At 36.5% G+C, this 15,166-nt stretch overlaps 1 protein-coding gene across 2 annotated transcripts in view; it reads left to right on the top strand.

The window, feature by feature from the left end:
- Positions 1–15,166, top strand: part of ZNRF2 (zinc and ring finger 2) — an 84,910-nt gene that overhangs the window by 1,360 nt on the left and 68,384 nt on the right. The gene's annotated exons all lie outside the window — the stretch shown is intronic.

Below are 15,166 nucleotides of genomic sequence, written 5' to 3'. Positions count from 1 at the left end.
TTCAGAACAGTTAATGGTAAATGAATTAAGACACTCCCTTCCCAGTTCATGAAGAGTAGAAGTTAAATCTGGTTAGAGATGCAGACAATAGAAGATAAGTATTTCCATATCATTTCTTTCTTTATACATCATGATATTACCTACAATTACAGTTGAGCACAGGTGAGTAGTGAAAACACCATCTTCTCTATTTCTCTGCTTCCTTTACTCATGTTTATAAATGTGAGAAATTTGAGCAGGCAGTTGGTAAAGTGAAATGTTCAATAATGTAATTGCTCTGATTTTCTGTACTGTCAATATTCACATTAGCACAAATTAAAAATTGGGGTGAGATGTTTAGTTCCCCCCATCTTTTTAATACCGCTTTGCATATTCAAAATAGAAAACAACTGTTTAATCACCTTTACTTTAATTACTTGTTATAAAATGATTTTTTCTTTGTAACTAAAAATACTGATTTTTCTTAAGATTGGCCCTTAAAAAAAACATTTCTTTTTGAGAGAAAGAACTAGTGCTGACTGTACTGTGATTTGTGATTCATAACTAACACAGCTGAAGGTCCTGTAGTACCACATCGAAGAATAACAAAAGACAGTTTCTTAAGAATGGGAGATTAGTGGCAAGAATAAAGGCTAAGCTAGTCCTAAAAAAATATGTTTATCTTAAGATTAAAATTTGCATGTAGTTATGTATAACAGCTTGCTAAAGAAAGGGAATAGGAAAAGGTTCATCAGATTAGTAACTTCTTTGGTATACTGATGGCTTAACTTTTTTTAAAGGACTGTTTTTTTTCTTTTAACAAAGTTTATCTGTATGGGTTTAAAATGTTTCATCTGGGAGTGGGGGCAAATAGTTGACACCTGTGCTATCAATTCTTAATGAAATAGCAGGTGAAGAAGCTCTAGTTGCTGAAAGTTGGAGAAGTAAAGCATTTATCTGTTTACTTCTCTGAATTCTTAGATTTGTACACGTTAGCCGTTTTTAGTATTTTAGGGATTAGCATGATTGGGGCCTAGTGGAGGCACATGACAATGAGAACTGTGGGTTTCCTAACCAAGTCTCTGTAGAGAATGGATCCCCAATGTCTTAAAAGTATCTGTTGTGTGCAGTTAGTTAACTAGTCTCTTGTGCATTTGGAATGTTTCTAGTTATGTATCATTCTTAGGAAATTTGAGAAAACAGTCACTGGGATAATTTTGTGTTTGTTAGTTCAGATGAGGAACCATAGTTGAGAAAACTTGGAAGAGAATCAGAGAAATTACCTGTTCTTTCTAAATGATAGGAACAGATCGAAGTGCCAGTACCTTAAATCCCATTTAAGACTTGGAGATGGAATACACTTGAGAGTGAAAAAGCATCTTTCTAGCAGCATTTGCTTTAATGAGATTTTTTTTATCTGTATTTCAGTAGTTGGGCTCATTAGGGAAACTTAATAGAACCCTGTTTGCCATCATCCTGAGATTTAGGAAACCAGATGATAAATCTTGTTTTGCTTTTTAATTTTTTAAACTCTTTATTGAGTTTGTTACATATTGCTTCTGTTTTACATTCTTAATTTTTGGCCCCAAGGCACATGAGATCTTAACTCCCTGACTAGGAATCGAACCTGCACCGTCCACATTGGAAGGCAGAGTCGTAACCTCTGGACTGCCAGGGAAGTCCCTGAATGTTATTTTAAAAACTGGACTTCATTATTACTCCATGTTGACTTAATTTTTTAGTAATTTATTCAGGTAGAAATTGTGCAGATGTTTGGGCCAATAAAAAGGAACTCCCATCTGAAAGTTGAGGAAAGGATTATTTCTAAATTAGTGGAAAGTTATTTCTGTAATTTTATAGAACTTTAATTGATGTTTGTATTGTTACTGTTTCCTAATAGGAAAACATGGTACTAATCAGATACAAAATTATCTTTCCCTTATAGAACAGGAAAATCTAAACAATATCACTTTAAAAAAATTTAGAAGTCTGGCAAGTTGAATTGTTAACTAGTTCCAGCGTAATGAATTACCAAATTAAATGAGGTTTTCTGTGTTGGTTTTATGTTTTGCTCTTTTTGGGACATGTATTTTGGCTACATTCACTCTTATTTAATTCTCTCTAGAGAAACAGAAGAGAGGTACTTAATTTATGTTCAGTTTACAGAAGTTTCCTAGAATTCTTAGAACTGAGTTGTATATCAGAGTATGATTATAAAACATACAGGAATTTTTAGATCAAGTAGGTTTCTTTTTTTATTCTTTTCAGAGTGCTGAGTTTAACAAAAGTTTTACAGTGAATAAAAGCCTTTTTTAATTTAATCACCTTTGTTTTAAAACAGGTCTTTAAGGGAATAGTCTAATATTGAAAACTTGATGGTATCTTAGGATTTTCTTGGCTTTAGTGTATGTCTACACTTTTTTCACTATCAAGTTGCTAATGTTTGTAACATCAATTATGATGGATGGTAAAATAGTGTTTAATGATCCAGCAAGGATATCGAAGGTAAATTAGACTATAAAATTATGCCAGTCAATGGAGATCATTTCTAGAGAAGTCATGTGGGGTCCTCATGTATCTCTGAATCTGGAAGTGAGACGGAGAGATGAATTAATCTAGACAATTTATTGATGGTACTGGGTTGCTTTTGGTTACCTCCTAATTGATTGGCTTAAGTTAGGGTGTGTGATTGTAATTCAGGTGCCTCCTGTTACTTAGGAACAATTGCTTCCTTTTATTGAAGAAGTTTGTCATTGCTTAAAACTGAATATGTTAAAATTTGTAGTTCTAGGCCAATTTCTCAATCTTCAGGACGGATGTGGGTTTTAAGGTGTTAAGATTATCTGCATTAATTAGCTGTGTTGAATTATGCTCAGTCACTCTTACTAGTATTTAGTGCTGGAATATTTGAATTGGGGATATTGTGATTAATCTGCTTTCTATTCCTGAATGTTCTATTATTCAGTTGAAAACTTACCGTGTGGTAGAAGAGAAATGTTTGCTTCAGAAAAATGACTAATTAATCACCATCCTGTCACCCGTCTCCTCCCCCATCCACCCCCAAAAATCAAGAACTCTTGTGGTTAATTTTTCTCATTTGTAATCTCACGTAATCCTAAAACACTCTAGTTACTTTGTTGTGCTAAAGTTTGGGCTCTGTCGTGGAAGTTTCTGCTTTGGGAATATTTTGAGTTTTCTTGCCTGCAGGGTGAGCGGGTGCCGAAGGGAGGATTGGTTTGTGGGCAATGGGCACCGTCTGATGAGAGAGCAGCTGCCTGACCTCAGTACTTTTGATGCTTTGCTGACTGCAAAGCCAGTACAAGCTCCCTTGTTTTACTAACAGGTAGTGTCTCCAGCAAGTCCCCCAGACCTCTCCAATTGGATTACTTTGCCTGGTAACCACTTATTTATTTTCTGGTTACCAATACCACTGATTCTCAGTTTTTATAAGAATTGTGTTAAGGTTATACCCAGTATGTATTCTGGGTACCTGCACAATTGGGTATATTAGCAAATAGGTTAAAAAAGAAGTATAGGAATTGCTATATGTAGCAAAATACTTCCTAATTAATTTTACATATATGTACATACTTGACTGGTGGTGTTAATGAATTAAGTTGTTCTGCACTTATTGAAGTGTTTAGAAATTGGAACAAACATGCCCTTTGTATGAACAGAGTTCAGAAATAGCTTAGGTTATGATTGTATTCAGTTGCAGGTAGTTTTCTATGCCGCTTATTAAATACTACAATTCATTTCCTCATGGTTATTAAGCTGTTGGCAGCTTCTTCAAAGCCAGCAAAGGAGAGACTCGCAAGATGGGCCGGTGCTACACTCTTATGTAAATATGTACACGTAATCACACTCAGCTCATGGCCCTTGCTGCGTTCCATTGGTTATAAACAAGTCACAGGTCCTGCTTATACTCAAGGGGGAGGGAATGACGGAAAGGTGTTAAGTATCAGGAGGCAGGAATCACGTGTGCCCACACTGATTATAGATTTAGGTTAACCAGCTAAACATGCAACTGTTCTAACCATATTTTTGAATTTTCTGTTTACTTGGAAGAAGTTACAATAGTGTAGATGCTAAGTATTGCTTTAATTAGTGTGAATCGATCCCTTTCTAGGGGCTGGCCATTGTAGTTGTCAGGTATACAAACATGGGGCTTGTTCCTGCTTGGTGCTCAGTTGAATTTGAGATGATTAGATACTTGACTTCTCTAAGATAGAACTGATAGAGTTGGGAACTGGGGTGTGTGGTGATGTCATTAACCAATATTAAAAATAAGAAAATAATAAGCTTTAGGAAATGATAATGAGTCCTTTTAGGCTTGTTAAATTTTGAGGATTTCTATCTAGAAGCATCTTTTAAGCATTTGGAAATGTGTCTCCAGTTTAGGACATTACAAAAAAAATTGAGAAATTGTCAATTTGCATTTTGTAAATGGAGCTGAACAGTGATTAAGATTACTGAGGGATGGATACAAATTGAGGCACAAGCATAGACTCCTGGGGAGCAAGAATTTTGAGAGAGAGGCAGAGCAGGAGGCCAGTGATTACAATTAAAGCACAAGGAAAAGAAGTTGTTTAAAATGTTTTTATTATTAAAATGTGTTCATTAGAGAAAGCTATAATGTGGAAAATACAGAAAGGCATATACAAGAAATTGCAAATCACTTCTAATATCACCATGGGAAATAACCAGAATAAAATGTTGATGTCTATTTTTCCCATATATATGTTTTAGATAGAAAATCTGGAGGTCATTCTTGTATATCCTTTTGATTTTTAAATCTTTTGGATGTTCTAATATAAGATTTTAAGGCTACAGATTTTCTCCCAAGAATTGCTTTAGCTGAATGCCACAGTTTTTGAAGTGTTTCGTTAACATTCAGTTAAAAATATTATCTAATTTCCCTTGTGATTTCTTTTTTGATGCATTGGTTACATATTCTTTGATAAAATGCTCTTTCTGCTTAATCAGTTTCTTCTATCATGTTAAAATTCTTTATAGCATTATTTTTAATGACTGCCCAGTATTCCAGAGCTCATTCAATAAATATTTGATGAAGACCTACTTTGCCTTGCACTGTCCTAAGGATGTAGAAGTGGAGAAATCTCAGCACTGTCATAGGCCTTATATTAAACTTGGGGGAGACAGTAAACAAACAAGTAAAATATCAATATACAGTGTTTCAGAGGGTTTTGAATGTGATGCAGAAAAATGGGAGTGGAAGGGTAGAGATCATGGGGTATAGACTTGTTTTTATTTTAAATAGGGTTTTAGGGATAACTTCTCTGATAAGGTGACATTCAAGCAGAAACTAAAGAAACAAGCCATGAAGAATCTCTAGGGGAATAGCAAACTCAGGAAGAAGGAACAGTAACTAGAAAGGTGCTTAGGTCTGACTGTAATGAACGAAGTACCGGGTGTGTTCTGGGAACAGTTATGACACTGGTGTAGTTGGAGTGCAGGGGGTTGTAGATAAGGACTAGGATGGGGGGCATGAACCACCTTATAACCATTGATGTGGTTTTTAGAGTTTTGTTTTAGAGAGAGATGGGGAGGCATTGCAGATTTTTTTTGAGGAGGAGAGTGATATAACCTGACTTAGGCTTTTAAAAGATTGCTCTGGGCACATGTGGGAGTAGGCCCTAGAGAGCAAGAGTCCAGCAAAGGTGCAAAACCCTTGGCAAGAGATAAGTGACCAGGACAGAGTCACGGCACTGAAGTTGGTGAAGAGTTGCTAGACTCTGGATATCTAGCTTTTTGAAAGTGGAGTCAACTAGATAAGATGTAGAGGATTTATATTCAACCAACCCTTGAATGTCATGGGGCTTTGGGGTGCGGGTGCTCTGGGCAGTCCAGTTTAACTTGTAGCCCCTTCTCTGAAATAGCCGTTCCTCTGTATCCATGGTTAGGAATGGAGGACTCAACCAAACTGCAGATGGTGTGCTGTCATTGTTCAGTTGCTAAGTGATGTCCGGCTCTTTTCCACCCAGTAGACTGCAGCATGCTGGGTTCCTCTGTCCTCTAACTCTTGGAGTTTGCTAGAATTCATGGTGTACTGGAGTATTTACTATTGAAAAAAGTCCAAGTATTTGACCTCCACAGTTCTAATTTGTATTGTTCAAGGGTCAACTGTAGTTTGTTTGCAGTTTGGTTCTTTAAAATTATTAGGAAGAGTCCTAACAATAACTCACAGACTCAAAGGACCAAGTTCAGGAACCAGCATCTGTGGAGCTGAAATTGAGAAATTCTGTATGTGCATGCACAGTTTAGTTCAGTTGTGTCCGACTCTTGTGACCCTATGGACTGCTGCATGCCAGGCCTCCCTGTCCATCACCAACTCCCGGAGTTTACGCAAACTCATGTCAATTGAGTTGGTGATGCCATCCAACCATCTCATCCTCTGTCGTCCCCTTCTCCCGCCTTCAGTCTTTGCCAGCATCAGAGTCTTTTCAAATGAATCAGCTCTTCACATCAGGTGACCAAAGTATTGGAGTTTGAGCTTCAGCACCAGTCCTTCCAATGAATATTAAGGACTGATTTCCTTTAGGATGGACTGGTTGAATCTCCTTGCAGTCCAAGGGACTCTGAACGGTCTTCCTCCACCAACACCAACACCAACACCACGGGAGGAGTCGTCTTCTCCAACACCACAGTTCAAAAGCATCAGTTCTTCAGTGCCCAGCTCTCTTTATAGTCCAACTCTCACATGCATACATGACTACTGGAAAAACCATAGCTTTGACTAGACAGACTTTTGTTGGCAAAGTAATGTCTCTGCTTTTTAATATGCTGTCTAGGTTGGTCATAACTTTTCTTCCAAAGAGCCAAGCGTCTTTTAATTTCATGACTGCAGTCACCATCTGCAGTGATTTTGGAGCCCCCAAAAATAAAGTTTGTCACTGTTTCCATTGTTTCCCCATCTATTTGCCATGAAGTGATGGGACCAGAAGCCATGATGTTAGTTTTCTGGATGTTGAGTTTTAAGACAACTTTTTCACTCTCCTCTTTCACTTTCATCAAGAGGCTCTTTAGTTCTTCTTCACTTTCTGCCGTAAGGGTGGTGTCATCTGCATATCTGAGGTTATTGGTATTTCTCCTGACAATCTTAATTCCAGCTTGTGCTTCATCCAGCCCAGCTTTTCTCATTATGTACTCTGCATGCACACCCACACCCTCGTTTTCATTTTGCTTGTTACCTAGTTTTATCCTCTTATATTGTGTATAGGCTTTATTTAAGGTGATGGCATGTTGGCTCATGGTTACTTCCATCTACATGTCATCTTAGTGGCCTGAAGGGAATGTTTTCCTCCAGCTGTAGCAAGAGGACTCTGATTTAAGTTGTGTGCCTATCAGTCACCAAAGTGAAGGAGATGGAATGCACTCTCAGAATGAGACGGCTGTGTTCTGTTATCATGGGGAGGAGTTTATGTTTTCGAGTCAGGCTGTCTGGGTTGAGTCCATCCACACTGTGTGACCTTAAGCAAGTTATTTTAACCACTCCATACCTTAGTTTTTTCACCTCTAAAATCAGGATAAGAATAAATCTTGTTTTGTGGTATTGTGAGGTTTAATCCGTATATCTTTATATTTTTAACATTTGAACTACTATCAAAAATTAAAACATTCAAGACTCATATCCCTCTTCTCATTCCCACCCTCTTCAGAAAGACCATGTCCTTTACTTTTCTCAACTTCTCAGATTTTGCAAAAAAAAAAAAAAATCCATATATTTAGTTTTTATATATGTGTTTTCTGTTGCCATGAATCTCCCTTGAATATCTGGATTAAGCTTTACAGCGCATGTACTGTGTTAATCAGAAGGTTAACTTTGTAAATTCAGTGTTTTCAAGTACATTTTGTGTTTGAGAACACAGCTAATGATCACTAAAATTATTGTGTATTTAAATCGTATATAAAAACTTACTGCTCCAGAGAGATGTTATATTTTTACTTGTGTAAAGTAAATATATGTAAACTGAATTGTTGAGCCAAAGAAAATAGGTATAATGTGGACTATACAAATGTGGCAATCATAAAATTGTCTTACAAATAAAATTATCCTGTACTTAATAGTTGTTTTTTCATAAGCATTTGAAATGCTGCAAACATTGTTGATCAGTTTGAGTATATTTTGTGGGTGGTTGGAGATGGTTGAGGGAGATGGTTGGTGAGAAGTTAAAGCAGGTCACTTCTTTTAAATATATGCTACTTTTCCAGGGAAGTATCCGAAAAACTTAGCATTTTTTGTGCTGTACGATTTACTGCATCTTAGGCAACCTGGATGACATGGCATTTGATAAAGGAGCATGCTGCTTTGCTGGTGTTTTGGCGTGCTCTGGTCTGAGACCTCCAAGGTCTTGATTTGGAATTTTTCAGATTTCCTGTCTGTTATAACACACCTTCAGAAGCAGTGCATCTTCGAAAGCAGTGCATCTGGTCACCTTTAAATCTCAGTTAATTCCCACGTTTCACTCTTTCCACCATCTTCCCATGTAAAGAATTGTTCAGAGGAATGTCATTAGAAAAGTTTCCTAAGAGAAAACTTAAATGAGGACTACTTAATATTATAGACCACTTTTAGTGTCTCTTTAAATATAGAACTAATACTGTTTTATGTGATAATTTGTGGATTAGAAAAGTGACTTCACAAGCACTGACTCATTTGCATTTCATAAATATAGAGAAATTTCTTTGGTTATTTGAAGATGAACATCAGAAGTTAGATGAATTACAATTCTGCATTTGCTGTATTTTTACTTATTCCCAGGTGGTACAGTGGTAGAGAATCCGCCTGCCAATGCAGGAGCCACAAGAGACATGGGTTCAATTCCTGGGTCAGGAAGATCCCCTGGAGTAGGAAATGGCAACCCACTCCAGAATTTATGCTTGAAAAATCTCTTGGACAGAAGAGTCTGGTGGGCTATAGTCCATGGGGTTTCAAAGAGTCCGAGACGACAGGTGACTGGACATGCATTTCATATGTTGCAGTGCACAGATCCTAATTTACATTTTAAAGAGTTTTGACAAATAGATTTGACAATACATGTGTAACCAACACACTGTCAAAAGTAGGAAACACTCTCTTTATCCCCAAAAGTTCTGTTACACTCCTTCCAAGTCATTCCCACGGTACTTCTTAGAGATGATTAATATTACCTATTTCTAGTATCATAGATTATTGTGTCATCTATTATACCATCTATTATCATAGATTAAATAGTTGGATGGTATCACCACTCAATGAACATAAATTTGAGTAAACTCCAGGAAATAATGAAGGACAGGGAAGCCTGGCATGCTGCAGTTCATGGGATTGCAGAGTCAGACATGACTTCACAGCTGAACCACAACGGTATCATACATTAGGTTTGTCTCTTCTTGAATTTAATGGAGTCATAATTACAGGTAGTTGAGGGTTTGGGGTAGTTGTAAAGTTAAAAATAGGAGACATTGGAAAGGTTAATGAAACTTTTTTTGCCACTCCCATTTTTTCTGTCCCTTTCATGCCACCCCCTCCCTGTGGTAACACTGTCCTCTAACGTGTGGACACAGCCTGAGAATACCCACAGTGTTTAACCAGGGATGGATTTATGGTAGGATACTTGAGTGCGTGAATACCTCAAATAAAGGAGAAATTTAATTTTAAAATTGATGCTTAAATTTATCCTTAAACTTTATTGACTCTTTAATCTTAAATTATCTGATTGGAAAAGGTTTTGAATGATAATAAATGTTTTAGATGGTATTCACTATGTCAAAGTGGGATATAGTGGTTAATTGTTTCTTCAAGTTGTCAGTTCTTAGGAAGAGGACAGCATTCGGGAAGCTTTGTTTTTAGGATCAGTGCTTCTGAACATGGGAGAAATGTAACTTGTCCAAGGAATGTAGAGAAGTGATTGAACAATGTTTCGAGAGAACAGCATCGAAACATTTATATTATCTATAGTGAAACAGATCACCAGCCCAGGTGGGATGCATGAGACAAGTGCTCGGGCTGGTGCCCTGGGAAGACTCAGAGGGATTGGGTAGAGAGGGAGGTGGGATGAGGGATCGGGATGGGGAATACATGTAAATCCATGGCTGATTCATGTCAATGTATGACAAAACCCACTACCATATTGTAAAGTAATTAGCCTCCAACTAATAAAAATAAATGAAAAAAAAAAAAAGAAGTGATTGAACAAAGATGAAAGAGTTGGTTATTTCCTATGTTTTTGGTTTAGTCTAAATCTTTTAAAAATTAAGTAGACAGTAGCTAGGCATCCAATTTTCTTTCTTCTTATGTTTTCTGTTTTGGTATATAAATCAGGAAGTATAAATGAGTCAAAGATCCTAAGTTTTGTGTACAATGTAACTGTAATCCAAAGTAACAGCTAGTTAGTAGAAATTCCAGTCTTATGCAAGAAGAACCAGAAAAGGGAGTTCTTAAGGCTGTTGTGACAGTGAGACAGACTGTACTGAATCTTGAACATGGATTCTGTATTCACCAAGGATGAGAACAGGAGAAGAATCTACTCATTTTTTATATGATGCATGTATCAAGCTACATGGACTGAGAAAGGGTGACTAGGAAGACAGAACCTCAGCCTGGAGATTCCTTTAGTATATATGGAGAAGAGTATTCTTAAAGGGCCTAACTAAAATTCTTAAAAGCAATCTGGGACTTGGTTAGCTGCATTCACTTTTGATATATTAGATATTTTTGGAAGGGTCATTGGTTATGGTGAGAACAACTTCTACCTTGAGGTCAATAAAGCTTGTTTTATGACCTTCATCTTTCATTTTCTTGGGCTTCAGTTTCTAGGATAGACTAAAGAATAATGAAGCTTAAGAAAACAGCTATGTCCGTGCCTTGGATTTGAATATACTAATGCAGACAATTCCCATTTTTACAAATTCCAAAAGGGTAATTAAATTTGCTGTATAAGAACAAATGATTAGGACAGCAACCTAGAGGCCTATCCTCTTGCAGGTTAGTGCGCTAAAGAGAGTCATAATGATACTTGTAGAAAGGCGCGTGCTGTTGCTTGTTCAGAGAAGGAGGTGGTTTCACTTTTTTCAGAGGGGGTGGTAAAGTAGCTCTGTCAGCATTATTCCTTGGTGTTCTGAAAGCAGTCTTCCTCTTTCGGAGTCAAGAGCTCTAGAGGAATTTGAGAAATCTGACAAGCTTATGCCACAGAAAATTGAGGTCCCTTGGGGACCAAATTGTCTGTCGTTCCATTGACATTATTCTTGCTTTTGCTATATATCCACATACTTAATGTCTTAAGGCTTCTTAAAGAAAGCAGCTTTATAATGTGGCAAGCACTAGAAAAAGTATTTCTTATATTATGAAAGTGTGACTGAACTTTTATAAGCCGATGGACAGGACTTAAAGATGTCTTTTGTGTTTAGTTGGCTTTAAAATTGAATATGGAAGAAACCTAAACTCTTCTCTTATTATCATGCACAGTCTGTGTATCTGATTCTTCTTATTCACTCAGTCAAAAAATACTCAATGCCAGCTGCAGTAAGCTAGGTAGGCTTTCTAGTACTGGGAATGCAAAGGTGAAAACGACTTTTGTCCTCAGGAAGAATAGTCTAGTGGACAGACTGTTTTGGAAACTACAAAATTAGGTATAAAGTGGTAAAGGTTTTGTTTTGGTAATTTTGTTACCAAATTTGTGTATGTATGTGCCTATAAGGAAAAAAGACCAGAAGGTAATATCCATACACTAAAAATTGGTTATCTGGCTAGTAGGAATTTCTTACATTTTGTCATATATTTCTTACAGTAAAACGTGTATACCTTTTATAAACAGAGAAGAACTGGTAGCAGTGTCATTATCATTGCTATTCTGACTGTTACTACTCCTGTCTACCGTTACTTATTCTTTCAGAGCTCAGGTTCATACTTAAGTTTATCTGACTTGGGGTGTATGCCCTTAGCCCTTAACCCTCAGCCCCACGGAGCAAAATCTGCTTTGGGACAGGATCCTTGAGAGTTTAATCATATTAAAACACTGGTCCCATAAGATTCTCCTAGAAGAGAGAGTTCTGCAGCCAAGGAAGTTTTATAAAGAAATTTGGTTTACTCCTTTTAATTCAGTATCTCCTAAATTAATTTCACAGTAATTTGACTTCTGTTTCATTAATCCTTCATTGATGTTCTGTGGCTCTCAAACTTTAGTGGGCATCACCCCCACTCCCAAAGTGTTTGACTCAGTGAGTTTGGAATGGGGCCTGAGAGTGTTTATTTCTGACAAGTTTTCAGGTTGCTGATGATGCTGGTTTGAGAATCACACCTGGTACTCTCTCTGCTAGGTGATTTGCAGTCCCATTTTTGCATTGAGATGTAAACTTGACAGCTCTCAGGTTATGATGCTAGTGTTTTCCTGCTGAAAGAAGGTATCTAAAAATAGGAAATGATTGTGGTATGGAAAGATCTGTCAAAGGGGTTTCATTAACTAAATTAACCAGGGGGCATATATTTCCCTTCTGCCATCAGTGTTTCTCTGTTAATTTGTGAGCTTGAGTTTAGGTGTCTGTAGATGGAAGTGATTAAGCCTACCTCAGAAAGTTTTAATAAGGATTAAATGATGTAATATTTGCAAAAATGCCCAGAGCTCTCCACTTAGCGCTCACATTCTAAATGCTCACCACCTTGTTAAAGTACATTTTATGGGCCAGTTGCATTACATTTACTTGTGAGCTTATTAGAAATGCAGAATCTTGGGTCCCATCCCAAACTTACAGAAACAGAAAAGAAAGTGAAAGTTGCTCAGCCGTGTCAGACTCTTTGCTACCCCATGGACTGTACAGTCCATGGAATTCTCTAGGCCACAATACTGGAGTGGGAGCCATTCCTTTCAAATAGAAACTGCATTTTAAAAAGGCCCAGTCGATTTGTATGTACATTACCACACAAGAAGCACCGCTAGTAGCATACACCTTGAAAACAGCTTCTCTGGTGTAGCATGTGACTTGTTCTCCACTTTATAAACTGACCATCCAGGGCTGTTTCTGTATGGATGTCACCAGGTGGGCTATTATTTATTCTAGACCTTAGAGATACTCTGTCCAAAATGATAGTACCTACTTTAGTGTTTACTGGCCATAAAATAATATATCCTATTATAAATCTTGAGTGCTATTGTTAAAATCTTGAAATGGCACATAAAAATATTAGAAAATAAAAATTACCTGAAAATCCAGTAAGCTAAATTACTTGGAAAGTTGCTTGAAAACCTGCTAAGATAAATACCACTGACACTTTGGTACATCTCTTTATACATGTATGTAGGTTCACACCAATTTTTTTTGCTTTCTTTTTCTTTTTTATCCCCCACACCTTTACCTGCCAGATAAACTGATTTCATGTTATTTTCTGAACCTCTGTGCTAGGCATGGATATAACATATACACATATATAGGAATTTTGTGGTTTTATAAAAGTGGATTGTATTATGAATACTTTTCTGCATCTTGTTTTTTTTTCACTTCAAACACTTTGAGAATTCCTCAAGTAGTATACTTCAGATTCTTTTTAATGACTACAAGATATTTCACAGTCGCCATGTTGGATAAATTATTGAGCTTTTTTTTAACTTCTACAAACAAATGAAAATCATTGTGCATATGTTCTTTGTATATTGATAAATTACCTAGGAGATATTACCTAGGTAATATTTACCCTAGGATAAATTACCATATGGAGATTGCTGGATCAAAGGGTAATTTTTAGAAGTCATTTTATTGTGTAATATATTTTGCATGCAGAAAAATATGTAAAATTGTATGCATCTTTCAAGACTAATAAAGGGAGTCCTTATGTACCACCACCCATGCCAAGAAATGAACGGTTCAGTGTTTATTAGAATCTCCCTCTGTGGTCTTCCGTTGTATTATACTTGCTTCTGAGAAAAATATTTTTCTTATCTTTCTTTATGGCTTCATCGCTAAGTTACTCATCTCTAAAACATAAGCATCCTCAAATAATAGACTTTGTCATGAATACCATGTAAACGGAATCATTCTAAATAGATGACTTTATTTACAGTTCATCCATGTTATTGTTTGTAGCTGTAGCTTATTCATCTTTATTGATACATTGTATTCCATTGAATGAATATCCCACAATTTATTCATTTTATTTGTTGATGGAATTGGTGGTGTTTCTGATTTTGCATTATTATAAAGATGCTGCTGTGAACGTTTTTATTTGTGACTCCTTTTGCACATGTTCACAAGTACTTTGGGACAGTGGTCATTAAACCTTTTTGCTTTTTTATCTCCTAAATAATTTTAAAAAATTGAAGTATAGTTTATTTCCAGTGTTGTGTTAGCTTCTTATGTACAGTGAAGTGATTTACTTATATATATATATACACACACACACACACATATATACTTTTTCAGATTCTTTTCCATCATAGTTTATTACTTGATACTTGATATAGTTCCCTCTATAGAATAGAACTTTGTTTATCTGTTTTATTCAATATATATATAGTTTGTATTTGCTAATCCCAAATTCCTAATTTATCCCTCTTCCCCTGCTTTCCCTTTGTAACCATAAATATATTTTCTATGTCTGTGAGTCTGTTTCTGCTTTGTAAATAAGTTCATTCGTATCATACTTTGGATTCCACATGTAAGTGATACATTTGTCTGATTTCACTTAGTATAATCTCTAGGTCCATCCATGTTGCTGCAAATATTTCATTCTTTTTTATAGCCGAGTAGTAGTGCCTCGTGCGTATGTGTGTGTGTACACACCACATCATCTTTATCCATTCGTCTGTCAGTGGACATTTAGGTTGCTTCCGTGTCTTGGCTATTGTAAATAGTGCTGCAGTGAATACCTGTGGTGCAGGTATCTTCTTCAGTTAGAGTTTTCTCTGGGCGTATATCCAGGAGTAGGAGTGTAGGATCATATGGTTACTTTATTTTTAGTTTTTTAAGAAACCTCCATGCTGTTTTCCATAGTGCCTCATCAGTTTATAATCCTACCAGCAGTGTAGGAGAGTTCCTGTTTCTCTGCATCCTCTCTAGCATTTATTATTTGTAGACTTCTTAATGAGGGCCGATCTTACTGGTGTGAGGTAATACTTGATTATGGTTTTGATTTGCATTTCTTTAGTAATTAGCAGTGTGCATCTTTCTGTGTGCTATTGACCATCTATATGTCTTT

The sequence above is a fragment of the Cervus canadensis genome, chromosome 3 (genome assembly GCF_019320065.1).
Source record: "Cervus canadensis isolate Bull #8, Minnesota chromosome 3, ASM1932006v1, whole genome shotgun sequence".
Classification (NCBI taxonomy): Eukaryota; Metazoa; Chordata; class Mammalia; order Artiodactyla; family Cervidae; genus Cervus; species Cervus canadensis.
This window is presented reverse-complemented; position numbering and strand designations above follow the sequence as displayed.